Source organism: Camellia sinensis, chromosome 1 (genome assembly GCF_055761805.1).
Source record: "Camellia sinensis isolate YWXY chromosome 1, ASM5576180v1, whole genome shotgun sequence".
Taxonomy (NCBI): domain Eukaryota; kingdom Viridiplantae; phylum Streptophyta; class Magnoliopsida; order Ericales; family Theaceae; genus Camellia; species Camellia sinensis.
In genome coordinates, this window is record NC_138961.1 from 72,417,523 (window position 1) to 72,440,693 (window position 23,171).

General features: G+C 33.6%; 1 pseudogene across 1 annotated transcript; it reads left to right on the forward strand.

Annotated features, from left to right (window-relative positions):
* The first annotated feature begins 454 nt into the window (after positions 1-454).
* Positions 455-7,862, forward strand: LOC114322268 (serine/threonine-protein kinase Aurora-3-like; annotated as a pseudogene). Its single transcript, XR_014336129.1, has 6 exons — positions 455-692; positions 819-1,053; positions 1,864-1,959; positions 6,340-6,554; positions 7,276-7,348; positions 7,453-7,862. The product of XR_014336129.1 is annotated as a serine/threonine-protein kinase Aurora-3-like (transcript).
* Positions 7,863-23,171: the final 15,309 nt, after the last annotated feature.

Below are 23,171 nucleotides of genomic sequence, written 5' to 3' on the forward strand. Positions count from 1 at the left end.
GCTTGAAATTTTTGATTAAATTAAATTATTTATTTATTTTATTTATTCTGTACACATATATGTATATATTTAACACACATCTTAACACACCCCTTAACACATCTATTGCACCGCTACTCATTCTCTAAAATTAAAAAACTCTTAACACATCTTAACAAATATTTTTAAAATCCACTTATATTATTTTTTATCATATAACACACCTTAATATACTTTTTTTTAGCCATCCTATTGGGTATGGAAAATGTTTGAGAGCCCTAATTTCTGTGGCTCAAATGGTTCAAATTTGCTAAAACGATGTCGTTTTGGCAATTTTAATGTTGTTTTATACTCAAAACGATGTCATTTTGACAAATTCAAATCATTTGAGCCACAAAAATTAGGACCTCTATCATTGTTGATTGGGTATGCTCTAACTCTTACTTCAATTTTTAAAGGAGAGAAAGTGGGATCCGTGAAATGCAGACCAAGTTGTAAGGCCCACATTTTTTGGAATTCAAAATCCTATGAAATTTTCCCATTCCCAATTCTCTTTCAATCCCTCCCTAATAAAAAATGCCTTCCCAAACTCGAAGACAAAATCAAAACCCTCAGAACAAACCAATAAACCAATGGTTCTTGCAAGACTTCGAGATCGGAAAACCCTCGGCAAAGGCAAATTCGGCCGCGTCTACCTCGCTCACGAACTCAAGGTACATATCTACATCTCTCTCTCTGTCTCTCTCTCTCGAGAGAGAGAACCTGATTTATAGAGAGAGTGTCTGATTTTGTGATTTGTTGATTTGAATTTGGGATTGTGATGTGGATTGTGGTTGCAGAGCAAGTACATTGTGGCATTGAAGGTGATATTCAAGGAGCAGATAGAGAAGTACAGGTTGCATCACCAGCTGAGGAGAGAGATGGAGATCCAGACCAGTCTTCGCCATCCAAAGGCTTTACGGTTGGTTCCATGATGATGAACGAATCTACATGATTTTGGAGTACGCTCACCGCGGTGAGCTCTATCGCGAGCTCCGAAAAACTGGTCATCTTACCGAGAAACAGGCCGCCACTGTAATCCTCTCTCTCTCTCTCTATATATACACATATAATGTTGGTTCTCAAAGTATGCAGTGATTTTCATATTGGATTCTTATATTTTAATTGTGTGAATTTGATCCATCACTGCATCTTCAATACCTGGTCTCTTCTTATTTTATTTATTCTTATTAAATTTGAGTGAAAATCCCTTAAAAGTTGGATATGATATAGAACACACCAATCCTTAATATTTTTGAATTTGCCTCTTAAGTCTATTTTAACCATTTCTGATGAAAGAAAACCATCTCCAATCTTTACTCTTTTTAAAATTTCATCAAATTTTAGTAAAAATGTAACTATTGGGAAATTGGTGAATGATTTGGTTCATCCTTGATTTGTAAATAATTTCTCTCCCTTGATTTGATGAAGGATTTGAGATACTTGGAAATTTAGACAAAAATGCTCCTGTTATAAAATTTGGATGAAAATGGTGTTAACGACTATTTAAACACAACTTAGACATGTTGGGGACTAAATTGACATAATTGAAAATTGGACCAAAATGACTCATTGCATGTTTTAGTCACCAACAATCTATTCATATGTATATGTGAAATTTGGTCTTTTCTCCCCTTTTCTCTTAAATTGTGATATTGCTTAATTTGGGTTTTGGGTTATTTTGTTTGGTATCCTTTTAGTTGTTGTTCTATTCAGTTTTCAAATTAGAGTAGGTTTTTTTTGTGTGTGTGTGTGTGTGTGTGTCACTTGATTTCTATTCTTTTTTATATTTAGGTTTCTGGGTGCGGAATTGAAAACTTTTATTTCTTTGTTGGGAAATTTTAGTACATTGTGAGCCTTGCGCAAGCCTTGGCGTACTGTCACGAGAAGGATGCGATTCACAGGGATATCAAGCCAGAGAATTTGTTGCTTGATCATGAGGTGTAGAAATTTAATGTATAAAGAGAAATAGAGAATTGTATTATTGATTGATTTATATTTATTGATTTTTCTGTCTATTACAAATGGTTCCTTATATAGATGTAGGTGTAGTGGATGGTGTGTAGTGGATGGTGATAGTGGTGTAGTGTGTTAGGTTTAGTGGAGTAGGTGAGGTGGTAGTGGTGTAGTGGGTTAGGTTTAGTGGAGTAGGTGAAGTGTGGTAGGTGATAGTGGGTGAATTTTAACAGCCCCCCGCAAACTCAAGGGGGATAGGAACTAACCAACTTGAGTTTGGAGAGAGTTACAAAACAAGAAAATACATAAAAATAAAAGAGGATAGGAGACACTGTATGGTCGTGTCAAACCATTGGTGAAGACACTGGATGGTGGTGTCATAACGTTGTAGAGGACAGTTTATGGGGTCATGTCGGACCGTTGTAGAAGACAGTTTATGGGGTCATGTCGGACCGTTGTAGTAGACAATGTTGTGACAGTTGTTGTGACAGTTTACAGAGTCTTGTCGGACCCTTGTAGAAACTAACCGGAATCTATGTCGGGACAGTTTATAGAGTCTTGTCGGACCCTTGTAGAAACTAACCGGAATCTATGTCGGGACAGTTTACAGAGTCTTGTCGGACCCATGAAGGAGCTAACCGGAATCAATGTCGGGACAGTTTACAGAGTCTTGTCGGACCCTTAAAAAGTCGCACCCTCAAAAAGGTGTGCCCAATCTATCAAAAGGCGTGCCATCAAAAGGCGTGCCCAATTCATCAAAAGGTGTACCGGACATGATGGCGAGGCACGTGACTTGGCTTGCGCCCCCAGGTTGTCGTCTAGCGCCGAGCGGCGCATGATACGCGTGGCTGCCTTGGCTATATAACCAAGACGAAGGCAGAGGCAGAGGCTGAGGCAGAGAAAAACTGAGAGAAACCTCTGAAAAATCCTTCGTGTTGCTGAGAAAGAGAGTTCCTTGTGCTGAGAGAGATAGTCTGTAACACTTGGTTGCCCAGAAAATGGCCTCGTCTTCCCGTGGACTGCTCACCCTCTTTCCCGACCTCAACGAGTCAACAAGAGAGAGAACTGGAGCGGTGGCACTGGAACCTCAACCGAGTGCCCCGGAGTTTACTCCGCTGAACTTTCCGATGCGGTCTGTGGAGCAAAGAATGGCAGTGCAGTCGGATGTGGAAGCCAATCAGTATACATTAAAGTCATGTGTGGAAACCATGACTGCGGTTACAAACTTGTCGAACCGGCTGCAGAGTAGGGCAAATGAGGTGCAGCATTTAAACGCCCAACTGGCTCTGCTCCAACGCATGTATAAGGATGCGCGAGCAGAGATAAGTGTTCTGAAAGCAGAAAATAAGGAGCTGAAGCGGAAGGCCACCGTGATGTTCCGATTTGGAGGGCCTCCATATGCGGCAGTGGAGGAGCAGTGGAGATTGAATGTACTCGGTGGCATGGGAAACACGGAGGCAACACCGTCAAGGACTGCACAGGACGGAGGCAAAAAAAAGAGACCGGCGGCAGAATAGAGAAGAAAAATCCCACTGTTCCGAGTGGTATGGGTTTGTTTTTTTGTTTGTGGGTTTTTTTTTTTTTTGGTGTAAAATGGTGATCGGGGGAGCCCCGACATGAATAAAAGGTTTTGTTTGTATGTTAATTTTTTTATTTTATTTTTTATTTTTATTTTTTTTTAAGGAAAAAATAAATAAATAAATAAATAAAATAAAATAAAAGAAAAGAAATAAAATGGGGAAAAATGGGATCAACAGAGATAAGGGTGTATCATAGGTCTGTCGAGAGGGAGAGAGAAAGTGCCCATGTGCATAGGTCTGTCCAATAAAAGATATCATACTATAATACTGACTTTCTTTTTTTTTTTTTTTTTTTTTTTTTTTTTTTAATGTTTTAGAAAGTGAAAGAGAAGTGTGTGAGTAGTGGTGGAATCCAAAAAAAAAAATGATAAGTGCGTATCTGAAAAAGATAAAGAAAAGAAAGGTGAAGCCATCAAGGGTGTGATTAAATAAATAAAAGAAGAATGGGTTTGCCTTGAGTAGAGAGAGAGAGAGAGAACTTGAGTGGGTGCCCTCCTCAAAGAGAGAGAGAAACCCTGCTAGAGAGCCGTGTGTGGTTTGTCCGAGAGAGAGGAGAGAGAGAGAATGCCCTATGTCTTCCATTGAAGAAACTGTCATCTCGCATGGAGACGACTTCGACGGGGTTCTCCGGTCGCCGACGCTCAAGCAACCACCGCCGAGTCTAGCAGCGGAGGAAGGGGAAGACGAGGACACGGTGGAGCGGCAACCATGGCAGCCCCAGATGCGGCCGGACGGAGTTCCAGAAGACGTGGTGATCGACGGCGACGAAGTTGCTGTTGCCGGCATCGCCGGCGAAGAAGATGAACTCGTAGATGCATTCAACGTCGTTCATGGTGACGTAGAGTGCGGAGGAGAGCTGGCCGACGAAGCTGAGGAGAACAACAAACCCTAATAACACTGCTACCATCGCACTCGCACTCGCAGAGACCTTCATTTCTCTCTTTCTGAAACTTGCTCATATCCGGCACTGTTCAGTCATTTCTTTGCTTCGTCTATGGCGTAAAAAGCCGTGGGAGCAGCGTTCAAGAAGGAGACTAGATCGGCAGCGACCGAGCTTCCTTGGCTCTGCTCCAGTTTCGCCATTGGAGGAGCTGTGATTGGAGAAGCGAAGGTTCGATATACCATCAGACGGCGAATTCAATAGCTCCTCCAACGCCAGGCTTTTCCTTACAGCAAGAGATTTGGAGTTTGTATTTTGGGAGGATGCTGAGATCTGCATCTGATGCACCATCCCGACTATGACGGTGATGGGTATCACGTGCTAGCAAATACTTCTGTTCTGCCGTAACAGATTCTAATGCCTCCCTCACCTCAGCAATCTTAACATTAATAGGGAGGAGCTAGAATGGTTCTTGTTGAAACAAGTGGTGGGTTTATGGCCAGGTGGTGAAGTGGAGGTCGATGTCCTCGGGCTTCCACTGGCACCACCACCCTTGGAGATGGAAGTTGTGGGAGACCCAACCACTGTCCTTGTGGGACTGTCGATGATGATTTTTTGCTAGCCCCGAAAGATATCTGAGTGTGACTTGGCTGGGTTCTAGCCTGCTGCTGCTGTTGGGAGTTCAAAGCCTCAGGAAGGAGCTGCTGATGATGTTTCTGGCGGGAAGGATCAGGAAGAAAATGATGAGGAAAGTGATGCTGAGGACCTGCCTGAGGGAGATGAGGACAGTCAGCGGCTGGTTTGGACATGTGGTGGTGAATAAGAGTAAAGGTATGTGTAAACAATTTTAGCGGACTAGGTTGAGGCCCGGCGGGCGGCTAAGGTGAGGTTGCCGCCCGCCGAGGAAGCGAAAATACTAAGTTCTAAACCTGCTCTGATACCATGTAGAAATTTAATGTATAAAGAGAAATAGAGAATTGTATTATTGATTGATTTATATTTATTGATTTTTCTGTCTATTACAAATGGTTCCTTATATAGATGTAGGTGTAGTGGATGGTGTGTAGTGGATGGTGATAGTGGTGTAGTGGGTTAGGTTTAGTGGAGTAGGTGAGGTGGTAGTGGTGTAGTGGGTTAGGTTTAGTGGAGTAGGTGAAGTGTGGTAGGTGATAGTGGGTGAATTTTAACATGAGGTATTCTGCAAAATCTTTTATAATCCCATTGTAATTTCTTAAACTGGAATTGTATGTTTTTAGTTTGTTGAACTAACTTGATGCAATTCCAAAATGAAATATTCCCTAATAATGCTACATACACAGAAAAAATGTACAAAAAAATTAATGTGTGGCTTCACATAGGATGACTATGTTCCCAATTGCGTTTTCATTTGTTTGGCCTTTCTGAAGATAATTCAGGTTTTTCTCAGAATCTTCAGCCAAGTTTTTCTAGACTTATCAATATGGTCTACTCTTTTCAACTTTTTGCATATTCATGGACAGATTGGAACTGTAAATTTATTTCTACCTGATTTTGTGTGGAATTCAATATGGTCATATCCTGAATCCAAAGTAGCCCTAACTTTTGCTTCAAATGGATTTTTCACTTTGATTGGATGTGCTTTTGAGTGGCTTGTTTATCTAATTTCTTTTAACAACTCTCAATCAGAAGTTGTCACATAGTTAGGAAAGAACTGTTTTAGGCATCATTTCTACAATCCACTTTTCATTAAATTAGCATACAGGGCTAAAATTCTTCTCTCATCCTAGTGTGTTGAGCAATTTGGCTGAAGTGATTGAAACCTTAAATTGTCATATCTGCAGTTACACAAAGTCATGTTGATTTTAGTTTAGAACAAAGAATAAAGTTAATGTTCTTTATTGATCAACTATTGCATTACAATGGCAGGGTTGTCTGAAGACTGCAGACTTTGGGTGGTCTGTACAATCCACAAGCAAGAGACACACCATGTGTGGAACTCTGGATTATCTAGCCCCAGAAATGCTGGAGAACAAAGCGCACAACTATGCAGTTGATAATTGGACATTAGGTATCCTGTGTTATGAGTTTCTGTATGGTGTCCCTCCGTTTGAGGCTGAGAGCCAAACTGGTACATTCAGAAGGTAAGCAGCAAATTTTTTATTTTTACTTTTTTGCTTTGTGTGGTGTGTTTTGATCATATTGTCAGGCAGATAATGAAGTAACTTTTGTTAGAATTCCTACAATCAAATTACAAAAAACCAACACTAATGATAAGAATCCAAATGAATAAACTATGAACAATATAATAATGACACATAATCTTGTGCATGTGAATTTGATAACAAAATATTATGTAAATATGGAATACAGAAAATTTGGTTTATGAGTGATTGAGAAGCGTGTAGTCACTCTATTTCTAAAGTTGTTCAGTCCCACATGAATGCACAAGCAGAGATGGAGTGCAACAGCTCCAACATTAACCTAATTTGCTTAGAGCCTTTTTCGTCTAGTGTTCACATCCAACAAGAGGATATGAGCGAGTTACGAACCAAAATTGCTGGTAATATACAAAAATAAAGTGATCATAAGGTTCTTCGTATTTTTGCTATATATATATGCTGCATAAAACTCTACATCTCTCTTTTGTAAAATCTCAACAAGAGCATGCACATGTAAACTCTCTGCGTGTGCCCAACTTTTGTAGGAACACATGTCCATACAGGATGAGAAGTACCTTATGAAAAAATGTCAAAATTAAAATGAGAACTGTTATATATTAATTTGTATAAATGAATTGTAATTACATACAATATTTAATGTGAGGTAATCAATAATAATTATTTTATTTTTATTTGAATACAGGATTATGAAGGTGGACGTCAGCTTCCCTTCCACCTCTCAAGTTTCTGCAGAAGCTAAAAATCTCATTAGCCGGGTAAGCTTGTTTATCAGCATCTTGTAATTGTAATGTGAGTCTGAAACAATGGTTGCAGTGAAAGATTCAATTGCTTTTCTAAAGTGTTTCCTGAAATTGTGCAGCTTCTTGTGAAGGATTCATCCAAAAGGCTTTCTCTTCAGAAGATAATGGAACACCCTTCAATGATCTTTAGATCTGGTCTCAAGTCCATGACTCCAAGGAATCAATACAGTTGTATTCTAAAGTATATTGTCCAAACAATGTGGTAGAACAGACACTACAGGTAATTTTGCAGCCTCCAACTCTAATCATGTTTTGTACTTTGCACAATGGCCAATATAGATTAACGGGTTGTGTTGAGTGTATTTGTGCAAAATTCCTTTAACTTTAACCTTACCCGTTTAGTTTTTTGTATTACAGTCTTGTGTCATTTTGAGTTAGTGTTGTGCTAATGTGTAATGGGTAAATTTCACTTTATGCTCTCACACTTTAGCTTGAATCCTACTTTAACCCTTGAACCTTTTCGTACTAATTTTTCTTTTGTTACAATCAGTAGGATAAGAATAGGAAAATAAAAAATTGCGTTCGCAATTATAAGACTCAAATTTCCTTGTGCTGTTAAAATCACTCGCAAAATTTCTCTTTCACAGCTATCTCCCTCTTGATACATTTAGGAATCGTGCTTCACTAATTTAGTTAGTGTATTTTTATGCTGATTTCCAAAATTAAATCTACTAAAAAAAAATCAAGATATAAAAATAAAAAATCACCGTTTAGGCTATGCTTGGTAGGTCCTAAATAAATCAAGTGAAACTTGTGACCCCATGGCCACGTCTAACTTCCTTGTATATAGTCACTGCTTTTTGCATAACTTTAGGTTTGTTCAGCTTCTCTGCTCTCTTAGATCCTGGTGGATGAGTTGCAGATAGTCCTCCTTCCTCACCACCACCGAGCCACACATAAACTTTCGGGGCAACCCGTGGGTCGTACCCAGCCGACGCCATCAACATCATCCCTATGTAGTCTGCTTCGAATTCATTTTTACAACAACCAGTAAAAAATATAATAATTTAACTAAAAATTACTGAGTCAAAATCTCTAAAAAATTTGGCATGTATTCAAACTTAAAATATATTCATGAATTTCAGTGGTCGAATATATCAAACTTGAAATGTATTGATGAAGTTCAAACTTAAAATATATTCAAATTTCAGAGCTTTCTCAAACTCTGTTGTAAACGGGAGCCTTCTACATTAGGTATGACTTCGAGGATAGAAAAGAACTGATTAGTTAGATTAATAGAAAATCAGTACAGAATGATAGGATGAGCCTTTAATCATATTTTGATCAACAATTCGGTACAAAAATTTTGTAAGTATATCTTTTTTCTCACAATATTTGGTATCCCAAAGCATTCAACAATGGGAAACAAAACTGAACACATAGCTTAGGGAATCTCACAATCGAGAACGAAACCTCTAGGAGAGAAAAAATTAATGATCTTATCAATTTCAACCTAAAAGCTCATGAATGTGGCTTATATTTTTTAAAATATCATTGCCGCATCATTCTGATCAACAATATTGTATAAAAATTCTATAAGCATATCATTTTTCTTGCAACTAGTATTCATGGGCTCAATAGATTGTAAATTGCTAAATTACATGCCAACATAAACATGGCTAGAAAAAGTAACAACTGTATGAGAAATATTAGAGAACATTTTTCAAACAGGTTAAGTGCATTCAATTCAAGCCCTAGAAGATTATGTATGGATGAATGAGCGATTCTATGGAACAGTGATACATACACTACACCAAACATTTCAACAATGGCAAACAAAATTAAACACATAATTTAGGGGATCATAGAATTGAGAACGATACCTCCAGGAGAAGAAAGAAAATAATATTTTGTATAATTCGTGAGCAAGTTCAGGATCTAGAGGTAAACAAATGAGCTGTAGTGCCACAATCCAAACAAGCGTAATTAGTGCCTGCTGAGCGGGTTGGACATGGCATAGCTCAGCATACACCGGAACATGTAATGAAGCTTGTTTGGATTGTGGCACTGATGTTGCTCATTCCTTTACCTCTAGATCCTAAATTCACTCTCAAATTATATGAAATATAGACTTCTTTCATCTCCCGGAGGTATTGTTCTCGATTCTATGATCCCCTAAACTACATGTTTAATTTTGTTCACCAATGTAGAAATGCTTGGTGTGTTGTATGTATCACATCTGTGCTACATTTGTTTTGCTTTCACTCTCAATTTTTTATTTTATTTTTTTATTATTACATGTGTTTGCTATAGCTATTGGATTGACCCAATGCAAAAACATGTATATCATGGCAATGCCATTGTCAGAATTAAAAGCACCAAAATAAGACACAAAAAGTATATGAATAGACAAGATTTTACATAATTTGTTTGTGAATCTCACTTTATTAATTCGTTATTTTTTGTATTATATTCTATATTTGGTTTTTATTCTCTTTTTAAAATTTTAAAAAAATAAATAAATAATAATTCATTTTCTATTTCAAACAATTTCATTTTTGTTATTTTTTTCCCCCTTAAGTAGTTTTAGTTTTGGGCAATTGGTTACTTTGGATGCTATATATTGCATGTTAGATAGTATAAACATTATGTAATTTTATTATTTTCAAGTGGATAATGTTTCTACTAATACACTATAAGATGCACTATCAAAGAAGCATCATGTGAAAACCAAGCAAGAAGAATAAAAATAAATAAAATAACATGATGAATGTGGAGCAAAGATCAAAACTCTCAAAAAACCAACAAACAAAAGAAGAGAATTCATTGTATCTGTCACTCAAGGAAAATAGAATTATAATGCTCAACAATAGACTCTTCATTTGAAAATTTGCAGCATAATTTTAGAACTCTCATTTATGCTACAAAAGTTCTATTTGGTATTAACTAAATAACTTACTTTTTAACTAAAAAAGTTAAAAAGTAAGGATAAATTACACTTACACCTCCTGAGGTTTGGGTTTAATACATATCACCCCTTGATATTTGAAAAATTACACTAACCTTCTGTCATTATAATTATTTAGACAGAATAAAGACATTGAACTCATGCACTCTCTTTTTTAGCTTTGTTTTACTTTCACTTTTTTTTCTCCTTTCCTTTGCTCTATTTTATTTATTTATTTATTTTTTTTTATAATGTAATTTTTTCTATTTTTTTACTAGGAGTTGTTGCCTTTTATATAAGCAAGTGGTTTGTGAAATGAGACTATTAACCACATGGATGGGAATGTAATTTCCAGAATCTCAAGAGGTGGGATGTAATTAGACCGAACCTTAAGGGATGTCAGTGTAATTAACCCAAAAAGTAATAAGGGTTTTTTATTTTTATTTTATTTTTTATAATTTGAATTGAAGAAAACATAAAATAGTTAAGAGCCCATGGTATAGAAGATATGTTATCTTTGTTGATCACGGTTCATTAGGCGTTTGTTAAAAATCAAATATTATGGAAATTTTTTTTTAGAAATTCAGACATTAAACATATTTTTATACATTTGTACTATATATGAATATTAACATTTTTAAAAAATTAAAATTCAAAACTATCATTCCATTAAATAATTTATTTTATTTTTCTTGCAAGTTTAATTTTTCAAGTCAATTCTTCTAAATTATAAACTATTATTGAAATGTGAAGATAATAAAAATGCAGCACTGGACAAAATTATTTAATCAACCAAAATTAATTTTTTAAAAATTTAAGATTATATAATATCATACCAAAAAAACCAGAGATAATAGAATATCATAACAAGTAAAAAATTTATATAATATCATAACAAGTAAAAAATTTATATAATATCATAACAAGTAAAAAATTTCAAAACCAGAGATTATATAATATGATTATATAATATCATAACAAAATCTATTAAAAAAAAAACAGAAAGGGAGAAAGAAAAACTAATCTCTAACCCACTCTATCCTAATTGGTGCCTACTCTCCACTCCCATGGTTCCTACCATTCCCACCACCACCATTTTCATCACCACCATTACCTCCACCACCATTAGTGTCCTCTGGTGGTGGTGATGGTAATGGTGATGGTGGTGGTGATGGTAATGGTGATGTCACCACTGACAGGGTGCGGCCGTGGTGGAAATGAGGGTATGGGAAGGTTCAACCTCATAAGCACCAAGTTCATCTTGGTGTCCAACTTATCTATTTTCCATTCAAGCTTTTCCACCTTATATAGGATTTCTCGGACTTGACCCATCTGGTCTTTGACATCCAGTCCAGTTATGGTCTTGAATAATTCAATACCTGCGTCAATTACAGTTTTGTTGCGAAGCAGAGCTAGATTAGTTGCGCCTTCTATCATTGTATCCAAGAAGCCACATGTTATAATGAGTGTGAAAATCATTTCCTATGGGCTCAATCCTACCCAAAAAAAAAAAAAAAAAAAAAAAAATGCATATTAATTTCAATAAGCCAAACGATTAAGAGAAGAAAAAAAAAATCAAATCAATTTTGGCAGATTTTCCTTCTGCTTCAACTTTTTTTCCATGCCCATTTTTTTTTTTTTTTTTTTTTTTTTTTTTTTTTTTTTTTTTTCCAACCGTCCAAGTTCCCTATAAAATAATCTGGTAGTCTTATCAGATCAGGAAGTCCTTGCAAAAAATATGAAGAAAACAAGTAAAACAGTGAGAATTAAGAGCATTAAGAGCGTCATAAATTTAACCATGATTACAAGTTTTATATGGATGTTCCGTGTTAAACTCAATATTACGGATTACTTATGTTTTATTGCCACATGTGGGAGTGGAGAACATTAAGAGCATCATAAATTTAACCATGATTACATTTTTCTTTCTACAACCCTTCGCTAATAAAATTGCAAAGAGCTCATGTCCTTGTTTGTAGAGAGAAGGGTTGTAGAAAGAAAAATGTAATCATGGTTAAATTTATGATGCTCTTAATGTTCTCCACTCTCACCCGATGTTGCAATGAAACATAAGTTATCCTTAATATTGAGTTTTACACGGAACATCCATATAAAATTTGTAATCATAGTTAAATTTATGATGCTCTTAATTCTCACTGTTTTACTTGTTTTCTTCATATTTTTTGTAGGGACAATTTGGTCTAATAAGACGACCAAATTGTTTTATGCGGAACTTGGATTGCTGAAAAAAAAAGGATGGACATAGAAAGAAAGTTGAAGTAGAAGGAAAATCTGCCAAAAATTGGTAATATCTTGTTTCTTTATTATTTGATTTGATTTTTTTTTCCTTTTCTCTTAATTGTATGGCTTATTAAAATTAATATGCATTTTTTTTTTTTTTTTTGGTTAGGATTGAGCTCACAGGAAATGATTTTTACACCCCTAATAACCCATGGCTTCTTGGGTACAGTGATAAAAGCCGCAACTAATCTAGCTCTGTTTCGCAACAAAACTGTAATTGACGCAAGTATTGAATTATTTAAGACCATAACTAGACTGGATGTTGAAGGCTAGATGGGTCAAGTCCGATATAAGGTGGAAAAGCATAAATGGAAAGTAGACAAGATGGACACCAAGATGAACTTGGTGCTTAGGAGGTTGAACCTTCCCATACCTCATTTCCATCACGGCCGCACCCTGTCAGTGGTGATACATGACCACCACCACCACCAGAGGACTCTAATTGGTGGTGGAGGTAATAGTGGTGATGGGAATGGTGGTGTTGGGAATGGTAGGATCGGTGGGGTGGAGAGTAGGCATTGGTTAGGATAGAGGGGGTTAGAGATTAGTTTTTCTTTCTTCCTTTCTATTTTTTTTTTTTTTAATGGATTTTGTTATGATATTATATAATCTCTGGTTTATGGATTCTGGTATCATATTATATAGTCTTTGGTTTTGAAATTTTTTGTTTGTTATAATATTATATAATCTCGGGTTTTTTTGGTATAATATTATATAATCCTTAATTTTGAAAATATTTATTTTGCTTGATTAAATAATTTTGTCCAGTGTTGCATTTTTATTATCTTCACATTTCAATTATAGTTTATAATTTAGAAGAATTGACTCGAAAAATTAAACTTGCAAGAAAAATAAAATAAAATAATTTAATGGAATGATAGTTTTGAATTTTGATTTTAAAAAAATGTCAATATTCGTATATAGTACAAACGTATAAAAACATGTTTAATGTTTGAATTTCTAATTTTTTTTCTTCATATTATTTGATTTTTAACAAACGCCTAATGAATCGTGATTAACAAAGGTAACATATCTTCTATATCATGGGCTTTTAACTATTTTTTGTTTTCTTCAATTCAAATTAAAAAAAATAGCCTTATTACTTTTTTAACTTTTTTAGTTAAAAAGTAAGTTATTTAACTAATACCAAATAGAAAATTTGTAGCATAAAGGAAAGTTCTAAAATTTTGTTGCAAATTTTCGAATGAAGAGTCTATTGTTGAGCATTATAATTCTATTTTCTTTGAGTGACAGATATAACAAATTCTCTTCTTTTGTTTGTTTGTTTGTTTGTTTGTTTTCTTTGAGAGTTTCGGTCTTTGCTCCACATTCGTCATATTATTTATTTGTTTTTATTCTTCTTGTTTAATTTTCGCATGATGCTTCTTTGATAGTGCATCTTATAGTGTATTAGTAGAAACATCTTTCACTTAAAAATAATAAAATTACATAATGTTTATACTATCTAACATGCAATATATGCATCCAAAGTAACCAATTACCCAAAACTAAAACTACTTAAGGGAAAAAAAAAAGAAACTGTTTGAAATAAGTTATTATTTATTTATTTTTTCATTTTTTAAAAAGAGGATAAAAACCAAATATAGAATATAATACAAAAAATAACGAATTAATAAAGTGAGACTCAAACAAATTATGTAAAATCTTGTCTATCCATGTACTTTTTGTGTCTCATTTTTGTGCTTTTAATTCTGACATTGTCATAGTATGCATGTTCTTGCATTGGGTTTGTCCAATAGCTATAGCAAACATAGATGTAATAACAAAAAAGTATGCATGTTCTTGCATTGGGTTTGTCCAATAGCTATAGCAAACATAGATGTAATAACAAAAAATATTGAAAGTAGCATTTGATGATGATGTGGAAACACACCTGAAGCTTTGATTCGAGCTAAAACCAGACCAAAATAGTTACATATACTCAAAATAAAATTTTAATGTCTGTCTCACTCTTCTTTACGTCTAATTCTCTATCAATATTAAAATGAATGCAGGAACTTAAAAAAGGAATGTTTGAGAATACAAAAAGATGATGTTTAAGCCCTTTTGATTGTTGAATTTTGTTAAGAGTTGCCTTATACAGAATGAATAGACATCCCCTACTTATACTACTCAATATGTATGGTTCTGGGCTTATGATATTTTTTATAGGATATTTTCTTAAGTACATTCTAAATTATAACATGTGATTAAAAAATTCTAGACTTTCCATAGATAATATCTGAATATTTTAGCTAGACTTTATTTGATGCTGCTAGACATATTTTACAAGAGCTTTATAGACTATTCTAGAACTTTCATAGATCTCAATTCTTAGGTCTATATCACTTGCACTGTGTTTGGACTTATACTAAAGCCTCGTTTGGGAATATGCTATTTTAGTTAGTTGCTTAACTTTTTAATTATTTTAGTCTGGTTAAAAAAGTTGTGTTCGGGATGATAGTTGGGTCAAGTTTGGCAACACCAAAATAATCCATCTTTTTTTCTTTTTTTCCATCACATCATCTCTCTACTTTTCTACACATCTTTTCGTAAAAAGACAAAAAGTGCACTTATTTAGGTCATCCCAAACAACCCCCAGATTTTTTTTTTTTGTATTGTTGTTGTAGTTAATTTGATAATTGTGAGAGAAAAAGTGAAATTATTATGAATTAGATATGACATTTTATCTTATAACTATTTTAGCTTATTTTGTTTTTATTAACTATTTTAGCCAAATAGCCTCTGACCAAACAGGCTTAACTTAACCCAAATATAGTATGTTAGAGAAAAAAAAATTACACTTGACACAGTACATCTATACCTATATATAAAAGAACGCAAGCATATAGGTGAATTGAATCTAACGCCTATGTACTTAGTTCATGAGTCTAACGTTTCGACTTCTGCAAATACCCTTGATGCTTTGCATTATTCCTTTCAGTCCTATACAACTCATATTACGTGTCTTAGTGTTTGCAACTCTCTGTGTATGCAAAGATGAGGTGTCTTTGCATTTTACTATCTACTTGGTTCTCGAAATCTGCTTCATCTCTCAACAAATAGACAAACCAATCGGAGGGCACCACCTCTCCCTCCAAGAAGTTGCATCTTCGGTGCCCCTTAGCCAGCTGGTGGAGGAGAGCACCACCAACTTCCCAGCCAATAGGAAATGACCAAGGGTTATGTTTCCAACCTCATCTTGAACGGTGCTCTGGTATATATTTGAAACTGGAACCATCTTCCTCCCACAATGAGATGAAGACTTGAGGTTGTGGTAGATATAGCTGTTGTTTTAAACCAAATTTATTTATTTATTTATTTTTTTTACAATTTTGGTCGGCCACTGCAGTCACTTTTCTCGTCGACACAAGCTTGCAACACACTTGCTGCCTTTTTTTCTTTTCTCCTAGTTGCATCCTTTAATCTGTTATGAATAGTCTAGATGTAAATTATTTATTATCTACTTGTATATCAATAGCATGTGTATTGTAGATAGTCTCGTTGATCACATGTTAGATGCAAGCTTGGTGTAGTTCCTTCTCATGGATTGGTTTCTGATTTGTTAGCTTCTTTTTCTCTTTTTTCTTTTTCAGTTTGTATTACACCTCTCTTCACTAACTCCCTCCCTCATGGTTGTCTAAAATTTTTCCCTTTTTCTTATTGGACTAGGCTCCCTTCCAGTTTATGATATGGATTGGGTTGTTCGGCCAGTGTGGTTCACCACATGTTTCGTTTTGATAATTTAAATTATTTATTTTGTAAGAATTTTTGTGTATAAGTAAAAAAAATTGAAATCAATCTGATAATTTTTGTAAGGAATTTAAAATGAAAAATTTGTTATAAATTAATAATTATATATATAAAAAATGTTATATAAAATTGGTTTATATTATATATATGAAAAATATTTTATAAATTAATGTTATATATTATGTAAATGCTTAATAATTGTTTAAGAATATTTTTCAATTAATTAGCAAATTGAAACTACTCTGCCTAAAAAGAAATTTTGTAAAAATGATTACAAATGAAATTATTATTTATTAATATCATAGATAAACGGTCATTCAGTATAAAACAAAGAGGTAATTACACTCAAGTGTAATTTTAAAAAAAAAATTTACACATAGGTGTATATTTATAAAATTTATTATTAATTTATAATTTTTTAATAATACAATTGATTTGATATTTTGCCTAAAACAAAAGATTGAACTTTTCATCTTACTTTTGCTTTTGTAATTATTAAGAGTTAAAGAAATAGATCATTGGAATCGTTTAATTATTAAGAGTTAAAGAAATAAATCATTGGAATCGTTTTGGGATTCTGCTTCTCATGTTTAGAGATCTTATTTTTAATATATAACTTCCCGTCGAGTAAAAGAATTATTGATTATTGTCAGAAATTTTACGTTATATAGAAAAATATATTATACAAGTATATTAGAAGAAACAAATTTCCCATGATAACAATTTGTTATTTTGTAGTAGATTGTTAATGTCTATTTTAATACTAACAAGCAGAATCAAACAAATATTTTACTTTTTAATTGGAGTGTATATTAAAAATAAGATACCACACAACATGTTAGGTGATGATAGAGTTGGTTTGTTTTTTTAAGGTCCATTGCAAGGCCTGAACACTCTGTTTGGAACCAATTTGTTTTGGAATTGAACACTGAAATATTTTATTAATACAAGAGAATGTAATGTATATTTTTAGAAACTAAAAAACAATACTACTAGATTTATTTATTGTTTTAATAAAATATCTTTTTCATCATGTTTACACAAAAAATAAAAATAAAAAAATAAATAATTAATAATATATTCAAATTAACTTAGTTTTTTTTATGCCCACATCTCAATTTCACAAATAATTTTTTTAATTTTGTCCTTAGTGATAAGCGTGGGGTCCAACTGGTATTATGTAAAATGAAATTATACACTACCTATTCCGTGGATTTAACATTTGTATACTTATAGAGCAGCGGCAATCAGAGATACACGTCTCGTCACTATGTAGGGGCGTTCCAAGGAATTTTGTTCGGGAGAGATCATTATATTTGAGTGTTTTTATTTACACATTACCTTTCATTTCAAGGTATATTATTAATTGGTTTAATTTTTATTAAAATATTAACCTTATATAAAATAATCACAAAGGACAAATGGCTATGATACATACTTTTTATTAAATTATCATAAAAGATAATAATGAATACAATACACACAAAGTATCTTAAACATTATTTACGTATGTTCTTTTCTTTCAAGAATCCAAAAATCATGAGACAAAAATCAAAAACCCTTAAAGCAACAACTAAAAATATACATCACCCTGACCCCTACCCCTACTCTGATCTTGACCTCGACCTCGAACTCAAACTCGGCTACGAGTAGGATTTGTTAATGCATGACGTCGTCTCTCTGAGGAAGTAGGTGGAATACGCATAGGGTCATACATTTCTAAAAATGAAATAGAAAATAGTGAAGGATAAGCCCGTTCGGAAGTACAGAGTCGGACTATTCAATTTTGTTTGACACTCAAATTTCGAACATATTGAACTTGTTTGACAGACTAAGTTTGAATAGTTTACTTAAGTTCGACACTAAAATGTCGAACATATTGAATTTGTTCGACAGAAACATTCCGGACAAAAGGTTAATGTTCGACAGACCAGTGTCGAACGGTTCATAAAATCAAACTTTCATATACAATGCTCATGGCAATGGAAAAACGTACATAAAACAATCTAAGCAAAATGAGAATTCTCACCTACTATATTCTCAGTGTGGAGTTGTTTCCACCGGTGTCTTTGATGAAACAGAGAATGGAGGAGATGGAAGATCGTGGGTGGAGTGTGTGAGTGAGTAAGGGTGAAGATGGAAGATGTGGGTAGGGGTGTGTGAGTAAGGGTAAAGAAGGAAGATTGTGGTGTGTATTGAACAATTTTTGTATTTATCAAATTACTAAAGGTGTGCCTTGAGTAATGGTGTGTCTTGAGATGAAAGGAGGTGTGCAAATAGACGCACCCATTATATATGCATAAAAAATATTAAATTAATTTTGATATATTATTAATTAAAATGGTTTTTTATATAAGCGTTGTGAAAGAAATATTTCACAAGAAAATTAAATAAATCTAATAAATAATTTTCTTAGGTTTGAACTATTAAATCTCAGTATATAATCGGTTAAACCAGTGTTTAAAGCGATTTATTGATTGATAGAATTTAGTAAATAAAAAGTGAAAATAACTTGAAAAATTCTTAAATTGACACTCAATGCATTGAATGTTACATGTTAGTTGATTTATTTAGAAATCAATCAACTAGTCGTAGTTTGGACTAGGCTTATGCTTGTGCATATGCTGGATTTGGTCTTGGACTTAGACTTGGACCTAATCTTGAGCTTGGGCTAAGCTATGTTATGTTGGACTTAGCTTGTGCATGTGTTTGAGAATTGAGCTTGGATTGGGTTGTAACTCAACATTAGTATCCATTTTATGATCTATCTAGTTAGTTTATTCGACCATCATTATATAAATATTTATTTGTATATTTTAAGCACATGGAAGATTTAGACCTTTGTAACTCTCATCTTTTGATGATGGAGTTGATGACTATATTAGTGGCCATAGGTTTTCAACCTTTGTAACTCTAACCCTTATAGTTAGAGTTGATGGCCTTGGTTAATAGCATTTAATGGCCCAATAGATATATAGCCTTCATGGTTAGGGATTCCCATACTTGTATAAGTAGAGGCATTTTCCCTCCAACTTAGTAAGAGTTTTGGAGAGATTTTTGATGGAAAATGGAGATGGTGTTTTGAGATAAAACACTGGAGATGTTTTTTTCCCTAAAGAAATTTTTTCCTATCTTCTTTTGCTAGCATCTTCTTTGGTTCTTGTTAGAGAGAGTGCAACCATTGTCAAGTTCACCGAAGCTATTTAGAAGGTGCTTCTGCATTAGCTGGTTTCGACTGTCGTATCCTGTTAGACAGATGCCGGCGTGCCTCCAGCCCCCACCGGGAGGCGGTGAATCTGTTTTAAAGAAACTGTGGTATCACACAGGTTTCGGTTTACATCATTTATCTTTTGTTCTTCAAAGTTTTAAATTTAAATAATTTTTTGTATATTATTTTATATGTCCATTTGAATCCATCTTATAATATGTTTTATGGTGTAATCTGGTTCATTCTTGTGTTTTTTTGTTCTATAGTTTATTGTGTATTTCATTCTTTAATAATAAATAATAATTGTTTTATCATTTCTATTTAATTTATTTTATATATTTTTCTTGTATTTTTATGAAAAAATACCATCATAAAAATAATAATGATAACAATAAATAATAAATAATAATAATAACATGGCCATAATCACTGAAGAATATAATTTATGATTTGAATTGACAGATCAAAATTGACTTACCACAATTAACAAAATTAAATATGGCCACACTTGATAGGCTACAATAAAATTAGATTTGACCACAATTGATAGAAAAACTAAATTTGGTGCCATCATCTCCTTATAAGTTCTAGTTTCAAAGGTTACCCCTATATGACTAGGCCCTTTTTTTTTTTTTTTGGCAAGATGGATAAATAAAGCAATTTTCTTGATTGGTTAAAATAGCAGTCTTTCACTTTAGTATTTTTCTACTAATATCTATTTATTTTCTTAACCCAACTAAAAATTAGAAAAAATAGTAGCATTATTTTTAATTTTTTTTCCTATCGTTTTTCTTTTCCATTCATTAATTTAGAATCCAAACACAAGATAAATTCATAAATTCACTACATAAGTGTTGTGGTTCCAATGCTTTTTTTTTATTATCACTACTTTTCGTTCAATAACCCTACAGACACAAAATTAATCACATAAAACATATGTGGAGCAATATGAGTGAAATCGTATCTTTATAATGGATCTCACCATTTGATACGTACTAATGTGTTTAATTTTGTGATTAGTTTTATATTTGTAATATTGTTAGCTTTTCTTTTTCAGGGTTTAGGTCAACCTTATTTTACGGTTCACATTCTTTTTGCTTCATTGTCACAATTAACGTGTGATGCCATGAACTTGATACATGAATATATATATATATATATATATATTCCTTTTAGAATTAGCAAAAAAAGTTAGTTTATTGAATACAAAAAAACTAATGCTAATAAAAGTTAGTTTATTTCTTAACTTTTTGTTTTAGCTTTTCTAATGCTTTTGGAGTAGTTAAAGTTGATTTTTGAAAGAAAATGATTTTTTTTTTTTGGGGGGGGGGGGGGGGGGGGGGTTTCACATCAGTGTGAAACTTTACAAATAATTATAAATTGATGATAAATTTTATCAATATTAATAATTAAAGTTATAAAAGTTGTCATACATATGTAAATTACCCTCCCTTTTTTAAAATCAATAATTTGGCTTTTTAGCCGGTGCCAAAAGGAAGCATTAACAAACCAAGTTGATGAACAAAAGCTGCAACTAATACTAACCTAAAATCTCAAGAAAAATGCAAACTTCACACTTAATTTCCAAATAAGAAATAAGCCCAATTCATGAGCATAACTACCCTTGTTCTACTCCATCCTTGTTGTCCTATCTTATGTTTTCCCACATATGATTTTTGAGTCCCTTTTCATTGTTGAAAGAACTAATCTCAATATACATAGCGAACCGCCTTCTAAAATGGCAAGTGGGCCATCTCCGTTAGTCCCGTTTTTAGTAATAGTTGCCTTGGTACTAGTCATTCATGGACGCAATGCAGAGCAACCAATCTTTGATTTTGTTGTTGTCGTTACACTTTTTGTTATGTTTTTAGTTTACTACTTCTTGGAATTAGTTGTAGTCTCTCTCACACTTACTCTTGTAATATACATGGTTAGTAAGATGCTTCTTGGTCCTCTGGTATTGATCTTCATCATTCATTTTGTTAGTGTTTTTTTGCCTTCTTTCCAATCACGACATTACACTAGAAGAGGGAATAGGATATTATATGAGAGAGACATGAATGAATGTGAATGGGGATTAGTGGTGATACTTGTTATCTTTGTCATTGTTTATGGTTTGCTCTGTCAAGGAGGAAACAAATGGGGAATTGTGTTTCTAGCTATGTTGCTCTACTTTCTATATAACTTGTCACCCAAAAAGATGTACCCTTCTTAGATCGATTTTGTTAGGTTTTTTTAATTGTCAATCCCGTTTGACAAAACTCCATTAAGTTATAATTTTATTCGCTCTTTTGTTTCAGTGATGTTATAAGTGTTTAGATGCGAATCCAATCTGAATTGTGCCTGTGTAAAGGAGTTTGTGCTGCCATTCCATATCTTGAGCATTCCTTGTTCGCCATTTTGCTATCTAGTATCTCTGCCTGCAAACTGAACTTCTAGGAAATATGTTTCATCACTCGAGCAGTGGATGTTGCGCTTGAGCAATTGACCTATCTGTTTGCACCGCCTTACACTGCTGGAGCGGTAAAGTGGTTGCTCAAGCGGTCTTCGTTGTTTGCTATTTTTAGGGTTTAACCCGTCCAAATTCTAAGAGAGCAGAGCTACCAAGGTCTTCTATATTAAAGGGTGCTTATATATTGGTTTTCTTGATGATTTGAGAGTGATCAATGGATCTACGAGCTTCATATTGACATCATCAAGGGGTTTGTTTTTATTATATTATTCACAAAAGAGAGGTGTGCTTCAGTAGATTCTGGAGAGCTGGAGTCTGAAACTTTGGTGGATTCCAGAGTGGTTGATCGTTGTGGATTCAATATCAGCATTGTGGATTCAATGTTGGACAAAGCAATTCAAAGGTGAAGACGGTGGTGAAAAAGGCACATCGGGTTTGATTCAATTTGGGCATAGATTCACTAGATAATTGAGAGTACTCATGTATAATTACTAGCTTTTAACCAATTTTCCAAAACACCCATATTTTTAAATCATATTAAAAAAAATTTGTACAAAAAGAGTTTTAAAATATTTAAATAAATCTATTTTAAATTGATTTGAAAAATATGTCATTTCTTTAAAAGGTGATCAATCGTGCTTTGCAAGCGATCGATCACTGAGTGATCGATAGATCGATAGGTTCACTAGTTAAATGATCGGTTTTCAAGCAGAATCAAGCGATCACTGAGTGATCGATTGCCAAGCGATCCCTTCAATTAAATTGTTTAACAGAAGCTTGAGATGAATAGACGATCGATCGCTTTTAGGTGATCCATCTGTCTACTTTGTGTGATCAATCGATGTGCCACTTATTTCTAAAACCTAATTCTATTTTTTTTGAAATTTCTTTCTTTTCTTTTCTTTTTTTCTATAAAAAGATTTTTTTAAACACGTTTTAAGGTATCTCAATTATTGATCTTTTATAGAAAATTGTATATTCTCTTTAGAGAGTTTAGTTTTAAAAAAACTTACAAACATTTTTTTAAAAACTTTTGCATTATTATATTGTGTGTTCTACACTCTTGGCCGATTGGATAATTAGAGTTGTTTGTGAACGAAGATCGAATGTGAAGTTCGTGGTGCCCTAAAGATCAAGAAAGTTGATTGAGTCAGATTGTGGTTGTGGAATAACTACA